At 48.4% G+C, this 13,356-nt stretch overlaps 1 protein-coding gene across 1 annotated transcript in view; it reads right to left on the reverse strand.

Annotated features, from left to right (window-relative positions):
• Nucleotides 1-216, reverse strand: part of ppp2r3a (protein phosphatase 2, regulatory subunit B'', alpha) — a 60,457-nt gene extending 60,241 nt beyond the window's left edge. The window contains exon 1 of the mRNA XM_023824435.2: nt 67-216. The gene's annotated coding sequence lies outside the window, so the exon portion shown is untranslated. The remainder of the gene's footprint in view (nt 1-66) is intronic.
• Between the last annotated feature and the right edge of the window lie 13,140 nt (nt 217-13,356).

The raw sequence follows: 13,356 nt of genomic DNA on the forward strand, positions 1-13,356 counted from the left end.
AGACGCCGCTCACATGTCAACGCGGCGGGGAGAGTTTTTAGAAGTGCCCGGTATAGGCGCACGTACCCGGCTCCCGGTTCCAGGCAGAGATCCACGCGTGGCGCCGTCACTCCTCACCGACTGCGTCCCGCTGACAGCCCCCCGGGGTGGATATGAGGAGCGTACTGGAGCTGGTGCCGGAGTCTCTGACAGCCAAATCGGGGCGGGAATTTCTACAGTGATATTTTAGCACATGATCACAGCGGCACGGGCGCGCCGCGACAGCAGCTCTGCTCTGCAAGATAGCCTGCAGGTACAAAAACCTGACTTTTTTTGTACATGGAAAATGCATTGAATAAAAATGACGCTTATGTACATTTAATAATCAGGCAACGTCTAGATTGAAACAAACACCCCCGGTGACACGCCTCCTCATTCCACTAGCCACAGTAGCCCTTAAAACTTTTAAACTGCACACGTGGGAGAAACTCCAATTCCATGAAGTCTCCGTTTTTATTACGTCATTATTATTATTATAATTATTATTATTTGCTGGTTAGACTATATAATTGTTCTACATCATCTGTACACATTCATCCTTCCATCTTGGTGTACGTGCTGGAGTTTGAGAACGAAGGAAAAAATAACGCGGCGGTAGGGCAAACCTACCCTTTGGGAGTGAATTTCACAGAGTTCCTATTGGCATGGTGAATCATAGCTGGACGTGATCCAGAGAAATCTGTCTGTCGTGCCACACCCCATGGCAACGGATAACATTTTTCTCGTTTTGTGCTATTATACAAGGGATTCAGTGTTGGATTCGCACCGTGCAATTTTCTTGCGTCGGTATCTCTGTGCGAACGCAGAATTGTTGCGAATCGGATCCAGCGGGACTGGGCGCGCGCGGTGCGGCGTGTTATCTTAATGAGATAATCACTGTTTAGCCACATCGGAGTCGTCCCGCGAGTCTGCACAAGACTTTGGATTTGCCACCAGGCTCTTGCAGATGAGGCGCTTTACAGTTCTGCTAGTACCCATCCATCCAAAATAATCCATTCTATTGCCACGTGCAATCGTATATATTAATATGTGAAATCCGCGTTGGAATGATTGGAAACACTGTATTCCCATTCTAAACTGCGCATAAACCCCTCTGCTTGTCGGAGGAGCGCTCAGAAGTGAATGGGCACTTTATTTTGGTAATGCAGTTAACGATTGCAGTGGGTGGTCATTTTACATTCGCGGTTAAACAGGCGTTTAATTATTTCTCACGGCACTAAAATTTTGCGTTAAATACTGAGCAAACTATTTCATTACGTCACTTAACATTTTGTTTATAAAACATTTGTGTGTAGTATAATGTGTCTGTTCGTCCTGACTAAGCACTTCCTTGGTGTACTCTGCTGTCCTCCTTTAATCTTTCCGACTTTGTCAGATTAAATAGCCACTTTAAAAAGTGCTGCTTTTATTGTTTTGTTTCTATAATGAACTGCAAATGGAACCTAGGAACAAAATTAATTCATTCATAATGTACTAAAAGCCCTGGGTGTTAGCTACAACAATAGCCAAATAACGAGTTTACGAGCCTAATTTCTAGTGGAAACGACCTGGCAGAGTCAGGGAACAGAATGTTTCGTGATATAATCCTTGTTTACATCCTTAAGTTTTTTAAGTTTAAGTTTAATCAAAAATAAATGCTTTTTTTACATTATTTTTCAGAAGAAAATAGGCATTGTGTCTCGTATATTTGAGTTCAGCAATACAGTGTAGATGCAAGGTCTACAAATGCTATGAATCATATTTTTGTAGGACTGACTCGAACACAAAATTACCGAGAAAAAAACAGTGACGTGCTATGTAAAATATTTCATACTGACTAACTAAAGCAGCAAAACACTAAGTTTATGTCTTACACGGGGTATAGTCCCCGCGGAGTTCGCGGTAAAGTTCCCCGCCTTACGTGTTTCCACCGTGACTGGGCACGATGAGGGATTAAGATGGTGTGAATCCAAGTTTTTTTTTTCCGAAGAAGCATGAAATTTACAGAAAGTCTTATAGGTTGATTGCGAGCCAAGGGGTTAGATCATATTAGGCAGATTTAGAGACACACAAATCAGCGCTGTGAAATAACTGGTTAATGTGTGTAACGATGCCAGTTCCCCGCCGCATGCCGGTATTTGATCATGAGGCGTGTCCACTGCGGTTATCACGCAAGGGAATTAGACTGTATTTTAGCATGGAGACTTACGGGGGGGTGGAGGGATGGAGGATAATCCCCCACAATTAATTTTATCGGCCCACGGGAAAATGCCCAATCAACCAAAAGGCCAGTCCAGCTTGCTGGTGGCTATAGGACAATTGAAGAGGCAAGAAGATAATGGATTTTAGATTATTACAATGGTGAATTTTTCCAAAGAAGAAAGAAAATGTGTTTTTACATGACAATAAAATTTTTATTATGAGTTATTTTAAAGTTAGTGTTTCATAATTTACTACCTCCTCTACCTCTATGGACCATCCATCTCTGCTATAAGTTCACTATTAGCCTAATTCAGCCAGTACTGCTTAAGTAATAGACTGTTTGAGGGGTGACTGAAAAATGTGCCTGGTGCTCAGTGACAGGCTGGGGGGCGGGGTCTGCAGATTGGCCCCGCCCTGCACCCAGACCGTCTTCCAGTCCCTGAAGGGAATGCTGCTATTGTAACGACGTCAGAGGTCACATGGCGTGTCACGTGACTTTGACACGAGTACGTTTTAAACTGTCGGCCGTCCAGGCTTGCTGCACACACTGCAGCTGAACAGCTAATTACACGCGGGAGACCAGAGCTGCGGTTTCTGAGAAACATCCCTTAGTGACAGCTATGTTTACAGAAATAGTGAGACTGTCCAGTCAGTCTTTTATCAGTCTGTAGCAGTGAACAGGGGGACAGGAGGCTTTTGGCATGGCAGATGTTACACCATGCACTGCCCAGTACGCTTTCCAGCATTCTTCACTTTGTTGTGCACCCAGAATTAATCCAGAGGAATTAATTTCTCCCTGTGACAGCGAGAGGCCTGCCCAGCACTCCAAGGCCTACTGCACAGTGCTTTAGTCAGCAAGACATTTACGACAACATGTACAACAGTGAGAGACAGAACTGCTTGCAGCATAAGTTTTTCACATAATAGAAACATGATAGCGACATACTATGTTGAATCTGAGGGTGTGAATGTGTCTTTGTTTGCCAAAGTTGAATCTAGCTTTCTTACATCAGTCTTGGGGAGTTTATCCTGGGCAGGTTCACAGAGGGGCCCAGAACTGATCTTAAACAGCGCAGGGCATTAGGCAGGGGTGCAGCCTACAAAGCGTGCCAGTCCACATACACAATGGGGAATTTGGAGACACAAATCATGTCTTTGAATTGTGGGTGGAAGACCAGGCCACCTTGGGAGAACATGCAAACTGCAGACACACACACAAGCACACGCAAACAAAACCGAGACTGGATTTACACATCTAGTCCTGGAGGTAGTTACCCCCTAAGCCAAAGTGCCATCCTTCTACATCTCTTGCTCAGATAAATTATATATATTTATAAGCACAGAACCAAACAAAAACGTATATTAACTTTCAGGATGAGCCATGAGAAACCAGATGACATTGTCTATGCCAACTATGGTGCAAAGAATCACTGCACACACCCCTTTAAGTGACACATGTCTACGTGCACATCCCTTTATATCGTCACCAGAGAACCACCAGGATGTGCAACAACAAATGAATAGTAAAGAGAGAGCAAAGAGAGGGAGCAAATGTAGTCAGCTGTTGTCGACTGTGACTGCGGTCACTTCCTCTGAGGTGATTCAGCGATCAGCCAAAGTACCGATAATTTTATTACACACGATTATTAGCAGCTTAGCGTTACTCATACTGGCCAAACCTGAGCTTCCCCTTGGGTACTCTAGTGTTTCCCCAACACATCTGCAAATATAAAGATAGAATTGGTGCATTCACATTCCAGGGGCAAAATATAATTGCACTCTCAGTCTCTGGCTAAGTCTGTTGAAGCGATGACAGATTGCTCACTCCACAGAGATGCAAAAAGGCATCTCGCTGGAAAACAGAGGAAGACGAATTGGCGAGGCGGTACAGGAAATCTCATCAGCTCCATACTGCAAATCCCGGCATCTTTGGCCAAGCAGACACCTTAAGTTTCTGAGTTTCGAGGTGAAGAGAGAGGCTGAGTATTTGGCTCTGACATCTCATCCTGTCCAGGTTGTCCCCAGGCTTTTTGTGACCCTGCACTACAGTGTTTCCCAACCTGGTCCTTGGGGACCCACAGGCGGTCCACTAGGGCAGAGAGCAAAGACGTGGACTGTCTGGAAGGAAGCTGGGAGAGAGCGAAGACGTGGACTGTCTGGAAGGAAGCTGGGAGAGAGCAAAGACGTGGACTGTCTGGCAGGAAGCTGGCAGGAAGCTGGGAGAGAGCAAAGATGTGGACTGTCTGGCAGGAAGCTGGCAGGAAGCTGGGAGAGAGCAAAGACGTGGACTGTCTGGCAGGAAGCTGGCAGGAAGCTGGGAGAGAGCAAAGACGTGGACTGTCTGGCAGGAAGCTGGGAAAGAGCGAAGACGTGGACTGTCTGGCAGGAAGCTGGCAGGAAGCTGGGAGAGAGCAAAGACGTGGACTGTCTGGAAGAAAGCTGGGAGAGAGCGAAGACGTGGACTGTCTGGCAGGAAGCTGGCAGGAAGCTGGCAGGAAGCTGGGAGAGAGCAAAGACGTGGACTGTCTGGCAGGAAGCTGTGAGAGAGCAAAGACGTGGACTGTCTGGCAGGAAGCTGGGAGAGAGCGAAGACGTGGACTGTCTGGAAGGAACCTGGGAGAGAGCGAAGACGTGGACTGTCTGGCAGGAAGCTGGGAGGAAGCTGGGAGAGAGCAAAGACGTGAACTGTCTGGCAGGAAGCTGGGAGAGAGCAAAGACATGGACTGTCTGGAAGGAAGCTGGGAGAGAGCGAAGACGTGGACTGTCTGGCAGGAAGCTGGGATAGAGCAAAGACATGGACTGTCTGCAGGTGGACTGTCGGCTGATGCCACGTGCAGCAGAAGGGGTGGGTGGGGGGGGGGGTTGCCAAACAGAGACCTGCAAAGGTGAGCGAATTTCATGGCTATTTTGAGCCTCAGGTGCCTCTTACTTGGGCTAAGTTGGTCCCCTTCATGACTTCAGTAGCACTGACCTGCCCCCAGTCCTAGTGGGGTGGGGCATCTTAAGAAGATCAGTTCCCAGTAGTGGAAAACTCCTAATTCCACCCTAGGCTCCAACCCTGCCCCCCACCCCCTCGCCCCGTTCCTGCTTCCCCATCACGACGCCATGAGAGTTTCAGGCCAGTGCTGGTGGTTTGGACGTCTGAGCCGTCAATGAAATCAGCTAAAAATATCCCACAACAACCCCAGTAGGAGGAGAGGGTGACCAAAGCCTAGGAGCAAAAACCCATCTTCTGACACCACAAGGGTCAGGGCCCTGCAATCGGGATTATGACGTCTCTTTATATGGCATCTGACACACACAGACGCGCCCAAATCATACTTTGCTATATGTTAAATGACAAATTCATCAACGTAACATAGAACTTCCAGCGGGATTAGAAGTCAGCATGATTGAATAAGACTATGGAATTTAAAGGCCATGTTTTTAGTCATTTATAAACAACATTCATACTGTATTATAATGCAGTCATAAAGCATAATAAATATGGCAATAAATATTTATCAAAAGGCATAACACATTATAGCCATGTTTATTATGCATTATGAATGCCTTAGGAAGCTCTCATCTATAATGCACTATAGATACCTTCATAATGCATTATAATGCATTATAATGCATATAATGCTCCTCTACTTACGAATGAGATACGTTCCGAATATCCGTTCATAACTTGAAATGTTTGTAAGTCGTTATTCAACATCATTTTAAAGGTATACGCAAGTACAAAGAACTAGGATGCTGGGAGTCCGCACGCTACGCTGCGTGGCGTTAGTAGCGGCCAGAAGACGTATTACCTGGAATTGGTGCGCAAAAAAATAAATGATGCTACGGACAGGAAACTATAGCCCAATGAACACAATTTGGACTTACAGTCCTCTTCGTTCGTATGTCTGAGAGTTCATAACTTGAAAGTTCATAAGTAGAGGAGCATCTGTATAAGCATTATGGATGCTTTATACTGCATTATAATGCTTTATACTGCTTATAATGATTTATACTGCTCATAATACTTTATGACTGCATTATAATGCATTATGAATGTGTTTATAAATTACTAAAAACAGACTTAAGTAATTTGTCATGTTTCTCTCTATGTCATGTTTGAATCTTGCGCATCGGTTGATCGTCAGCCAAAAACCTGGAACTTCAATCTCCCCAGCTGGGTCACTGGTGGGGAGGGTTCACAACCCCTGCCTCCCCCCCTGACCCCCCCTGATTCCTCCATCCAAACGTCAATGAACTAAAGATGCTTCCTTCTGTCCGATTTGCGGGAATTTTAATCACAGCCTGAGGAACAAGTCCAGTCTGGCCTGATTACAGATGATTGGTGAAACGTCAAAAATCCCGCTGCCCCACTGGTCCGTTCCCAGGATCCCCTCGGATGGACGCAGGGTTGTGCTTCCAGGGCTGGTGGGTCTTCCGGCCGGGGAGCCTCACGGAGGCTCAACGTGGGCCCGTCCGTTTGATGTGCCTTCGAACACAGCGCCTTTGAATCTCAGCCAGGCAGATCCTGTGGCCTATTTTCACTTGCAAGTTTTTTTTTTCTTCGATTCCGCTGCGCCACTAAAAACAAAACTTATTTAACAGCATCTGCCAGGAAACATACGGCTTCTCTGCCTCAATGTAGACCTTAGTAAGCAGAGATGTAGACTCTGGCCTATGGGTTCATATCATAACAAGGGTATTAGCACATTTGAAACCACTAAGGTCCAGCTGTATAAACCACATTAGGAAGGAGGGACTGCAGTTCAAACAAAAAATGGTTAATAATGAGATGTTTCTGAAAGTCACCCCCCCCCCCCCCCCCGCACTGGTCTGGTAATTTTCCAGGCTTTACTTTTGTAATTTTCATATTCCCATGCTATGACAGTGAATTGTATTGGTCAGCACCAAATAAAATTAACGCTTAATCATTTTTTTCATTAAAATTCTGAGTCGGCCTCTTTCATCTCAAGATAAATGTAACTTCTGAAAGAAAGTGATGAATCAAGTTTGTCAGACGCGCTCCGTATTTAGAGAGCATTAAAATGGCCGTAATGGTTTTAGTTCTGTTGCCATCCTGGGCTTCTGCCACCTCAGTTCTGCTGACTTGATTCATTTGGGTTCTGCCCCTAGGCCGACAGCTGCTCGGGCTCCGAGGTCTGATACCAGCAACAGCTGGGCTTGAGGACGGCCCATTTGGGCCTCACGTCTGCCTGGGGGGGGGGGGGGGGGGAGGATTAGTGTGTTGGGGTATTATTCAAGATCCGGGAAGCCGAGATGGAGAACATCAGGATTTGATTAAGCCACCAAGGGCTTCTGGAGGAGAGAGGGTGACATCGGAACACAGGCGGGGGGAGGGTAATGAATGGTCGGCTTTTGAAGGATGGGGTCAGGGGTCAGAGGTCATGGAAAACCCCTCTGCCCGACCACCTCCTTCCTAATTTATAAGTTTCCGGGGAACATGAACAAACTCAAATCAGCTCCCACTGACTTTCAATGTGACAACCTGCTGTTGGATTCATGGAGATTTTGTTTGCTCTGGGTGTGTTTCTTAGCCTCTTCGGTGCACTTCAACCCTAAACGATGGTCTGTCTGCCCCCTGCGCCTGTCAGCAGAATGCTGGATATGGGCACAGCACCTTTACAGCCCTCGGCAATCAGTATTTCCTCCACAACACTCTTGGGCTATTCAACAGTCTGTCGCCATGTCTTACCTGCTGCCTAATAATTCAGGACATAATGATGAGCTCATACTGACCATGTGACCTTATGACAAGTAAAACAGGGGGCCTAAATCAATCCCACAATCCCATAGGTGTGACCCCATGTGCTAAGCCAACATGCTTAATTCTACTAACGCTAGTGTTTTGGATGCTACCCCCCCACTTAAAATAAAATTATTGTTTAATACTTGAAAATATGTCAAGGCCTCTGGAGATAACACCTGAATAACAGTGGAGCCATTTACACAGTACAATAATTCAGGATAAATATTTTAGCGATGATGTGCACTTCCAGATTCTCCACCAAACACTTGGATTTTATTGGACACAACTTGCTATGCTATTACACTGAGTCCACAATAAGAATTGCTGGCCACGGATTGACCTGAAGAGGGATACAAGCCGAGTCAGAGGGCACTGCCACTCCAGGATGCCGCTTCCTGCTGTCTGAGTCAGCGCAGACTCCAAGGTCCCCAGCTCCCACATATTCCTTGACTCTATTTTACGAGGCACCATCTGTACCACGAAGTGCTAAAACTGTCTTGTACCGCGGCTTCTCAGTAAATGACTTCCAGACAGCACCTTTCATTTTTAAGAAAAAGAAGGTGTTTGTCAAAGGACAGACCCAAGTTCAATAAAACTCATTCTCCCCCAGGAGGAAAGTAATAAACTCTCTTCTCCCCCCATATTGTGCAAATCGCAGGTATATCAGTGACACGTTTACTGTTTTTAAACCCAGAGATAAACTGTGCTGTTAAAATACGCCATCTTTAAACCTCGATTCTGAATGCGACCATCCCAGCACCAGCTGATGTCTGGAGCCCCAACATGACAAAATTGGTAATTAAATTTTTTGATACATCAAGAAATGGAGACGAAGCCCACATTTATTGTGGAGGTCGCTGTGTCGCACATGACTGTGTTGTTAATGTCCTATAAGATCAGCTAGTCATTATTCCGCCACGTAGCTTCAGTTAACAAACACGGGTGCAGATGTTCATCGCAGGGTTTTGGAGAATTCATTTTCCAGCCATAGCATGTAATCTTCAATAGAAATATGTTGCCAGAACTGGAGTCCGACTTTGAACATTCATGAGCACGGCACCCAGAAAACCCAGAATCCACCCAGAAAACCCAGAATCCACCCAGAAAACCCAGAATCCACCCAGAAAACCCTGAATCCACCCATAAAAGTGAACAATTCATGCAGCTGCTTCATGTTCAAAAACATTGTTCATTTACAGTTTTATTAATCATTTGTAATGATGTTTGTTTTAATTGAGCTTCCTGACTTGGAATTGAATAGCACAGGGAACATCCATAAGTATGTGCAACATCTTTCCCAAATTTGTTTTTTTTTCTTTTTGTTCAATAGTCTGTGCCACCGTCTCTCCATGGTAACAGAATTTTGACAAGCCCAGAAGTAATGCCTCCCAGATGTGTACTAGATTTGTTGTTGCTTACAATCCCATGATGCACCATTGCTGCAATAATTGGCTGTATGTGCTGCTCCAAGTAACATTAAAGTGGGCCTCTGATGTGTTCAGCATATGGATAGGGCGTCAACCAGAGGTATGGTCTTCCCTTGCGCAAATCTTCAGTGTAGGCAGATCAGTACAAAAACAAAGCTTGAAGTTTTCTTGTTGAAAAACAAACATATTCTCTGTATTCAAGAAGGCGTTTTTTTAGAATTTAAGACAGCTAGTGAACTATTAACTTAAAGTTACGTAACACAAAAGATTTTTTTTCAGTACCACTTTTGCATGTTAAAACAAGCCAATGGTAATAAGAAGACATTCAATGGCAGGGCAAGAAAAGCCCCTCCTTTTGCAATACGATTGGTCCATCTCACTGGGGCCGCTGTTCATTGGCCCTCCCCTGAAGGCTGGAATGTGCAATATTTCCATGCCAAGTAGCATTCAGTGTAGACCATAGAGGAATGCCTTCACAGTTCTTGCTCCTGGGCACTCACTCCCCTGGGATGCCCCCTAGTGCCTGGCACCTGCTTATGTCCTTTGATATCACTCGGCAGGGATGAGGTATCTGCATTCCTGGTTTTGAAGTTCAAAGGAAAACTCCGCTGTTCTGCTTACTCACAGCAGAGCAACACCACTGCCTTCCGTTACTTGCCCGTCCCTGATTACGATTTACGACACGCCGGAGAGGCCTTCCAGTTAGCGGTCCCTTAATCAAGTAAATATGACCGCTTGGCCAGTGTCGAAGCTCAGGGCCAGAGCGTCAAGATTGTTTAGCCTCGTTGCAGAGGCCGATTCGACATTTATTGCCGCCTGGCCGTCTACACATCTAACCTCAAGCAAGCCCTGTCCTGGGAGAGGTACCTTTAACTTCTGACATCTTTACTCAGTCTTAAAGGACGGGGCGAGCTCTTCGCCCACATATTTTCAGTAATTTGACCTTGATTGCCAGCGGCTGACATCTCATAACGATCCCACAACAAAACAAAAGCCGAGATGAACAAACGAGTCCCCCCCCCGCTTGCTTTGAAGTGAGGGGTAATTACATTGTAGCACCCTTTCACAGTTGAGGCGTGTCCACTTACGTGGTTTAGGGTTCTGAGAAATTTGTTTGCATGTCATGCTTTAGGTTCATCTGTGTCGGAGAAGTTCTTTAATAACTATTCACCTCCCCTCCAGGTGGCAAATTAAACATTGACGTCCTCGACTTCTCATGTGGTTTGCAGGGAGATGTCTTGCTGAATTCTAATGTTACCTCGTCTTTTCATGTCTTGGAGGGTCCTTCAGCTTCTTGAATGACATGTGGTGTTGTGGTTAAGGTACCGGAAGTATTAAACAGCAGGTAGGATACTGATGTCCCTGAAGAAGAACCACTGTGGTGCTTGATGTTCTACTGGCTTCACATCAACATGTTTTTAGATAAACAACAGCTCAAGCTGCACCACTTAAGAAAATTCATAATGCAATCAGCGTAATATTCAAATTCAATCAAGGAATTTTCTCTCGATCAAATTGAAAACTGATCTTATAGGGTAATTATTGGGTTTTGAAAGCGTCACGCTTTCCAGGTCTCTGTGAAGAGTATTTAGGAAGGATGAAAATTCTGGAAGATTTAATGGGCAATTTTTTTCAACCAATAAGCTGGAAACCTCCGAAAACATATCCAGGCCAGGCTGTGGGCCGTGTTTCGTCCTTACAGACGGGAGCTCGACGGTAATACCTCCTTTGCCGGAGCTTAGTTAGACGTCGCCATGAATCCTCTGTGGATTTGGTTCAGCACGGACCGTCTGGATGAAAGGGAAGGTCGATTTCAGCTGAAACCTGCCCCCGGAAGCACGGAAGTGGCGGCGGCGGCGGCGGGTGGGGGCAGTGGCGGCGGCAGGGGGGGTGGCAGTGGCGGGGGAGGGCAGTGTCGGCAGCGGGGGGGGGGGTAGCAGTGGCGGCGGCAGGGGAGGGCAGTGGCTGCCGCCACTGCCACCCCCCCCCCCCCGCTGCTGCCACTGCCACCCCCTGCTGCCGCCACTGCCCTCCCCCCCGCCGCCGCCGCCACTGCCCTCCCCTGCCGCCGCCACTAAAACCCCCCCCCCCGCCGCCGCCACTAAAACCCCCCCCCCCGCCGCCGCCACTAAAACCCCCCCCCCCGCCGCCGCCACTGCCCTCCCCCCCCCCGCCGCCACTGCCACCCCCCCCCCGCCGCTGCCCTCCCCCGCCACCGCCGCCACCCCCCCCCCCCCGCTGACGCCACTGCCACCCCCCCCCCCCGCTGACGCCACTGCCCTCCCCTGCCGCCGCCACTGCTACCCCCCCCCCGCTGCCGACACTGCCCTCCCCCGCCACTGCCACCCCCCCTGCCGCCGCCACTGCCACCCCCCCTGCCGCCGCCACTGCCCCCCGCCGCCGCCACTGCCCCCCCCCCCCACTGCCCCCCCCCCCGCCGCCGCCCCCCTCAGACTTTCGAATGATTAACAAAACCGCTGCGGCACGTGTATAAAATTACGCGGAAAATGTGGTGGGGAGGCTCGCCTTGCTGGGGGGGCGGGGGCTCTGGTGCTTAAGAAGTGGAAACTATGGGTTCTGAATGTGGCTGCCGTCAGTCTGAACTTTCTCGATGGTTGGCTGGCGGGGGGGGGGGGGGGGGGGATCCATAATGCAGTTCTTCTGTGACAGGGTTTGCGACTGTTGGCGACCACCGGGTGTGATAAGAGCCTAAGCACCCCCCCCCCCCCCCCCGAAACGCTGCATGTGGCACTGGGAACGTAGGCAGCCACTGTGTGTGGAATTATAGCAAATATTGCAGCATAACTAACAAAAGGGCCCCAACAGGCCTGGGGGGTCACAGTCTGACTCCTAGCAGGAGTCGCTAATGAGGTGATGGCATCATGTGGCTGCTAAAGCTAATTATTCAAACTGCTGAAAATCAGACTCCTGCGGAAAGTGATCTAGCTCATCCATCCATCCATCCATCCATCCATCCATCCATCCATCTGATCATCCCCGTTATGGTTGCTGGGGGAGGCAGCACAGAACACCAGGCTGGGATACACCCTGAATGAGGTGTCTAGGTTTAAATGGAAAAACCGGCCCTATAGGATATTTATATGTAGGAAAATGTGGGTTCCCTTGATGGCAATACAATCTGGCCCGGGCATTCCAGGGTAGGGGTGGGGGGCAGGTCCAAGGTTGTGACGGATCCACTCACGTTTTCTCCAGCCACATCAGCAACCACGAACATTCCTGCTCAGCACCGAAGCTGAAGGTCTGATGCCTCCTTACGATTCAACAGGCATCGTTTTTTGCAGCGATGCCATTGGACAGTTAGGGCACTGCTGGTCTGTGCCCCAGCACAGGAGACATGAGAAAACGCATCCAGGGGGCAGAGTTTCTCCAGCTACCCCCCCCCCATCGCACCCCTGGCCTTACATCACCTCCATCCCTGGTTCTTGGCCTCTGTGGGACAGCATGACTCACTTGGACACAAAGAGAACAGTGAATGCTGTTCGTGGCGACGGTGGTTTAAATCAACCCCCCCTCATCCCGGTCGCCAACCACGCATCCCAAAAATCTTTCCCACCCCACTTTGACGGTGGTGGTGGGGGGCGGGGAGGGTGGTGGTGGTGGTACAACAAGACACAAAAAAAGTCTGGGGGCTTCGATGCAGAGACGAGGTAATGGGTTCAAAAAAATGCAAGCTGGGAAACGAGAGAGGGATGAAAAGGGAGGAACGGAGACGGAGGAGTGCCCTCACCAGGGCCGTGGTCGGAGCAACCTGGCCCATCACTGTGATGAACGGCCCCCAGTGGCAGCATGACAGGGCATAGGCCCCGAGCCCAGGCTGGGCTGGACGAAGCTCTTTGCTGCCAGAAGCGATAGATAGAACCGGCGCCACTGAACTCCTGTCATCTAAAAACCTCAGCCCAGTATCCTCTGCCACCGAACCAGCTAATGATGCTGCTT

This window comes from Paramormyrops kingsleyae, chromosome 21 (genome assembly GCF_048594095.1).
Source record: "Paramormyrops kingsleyae isolate MSU_618 chromosome 21, PKINGS_0.4, whole genome shotgun sequence".
In the NCBI taxonomy this organism is placed as follows: Eukaryota; Metazoa; Chordata; class Actinopteri; order Osteoglossiformes; family Mormyridae; genus Paramormyrops; species Paramormyrops kingsleyae.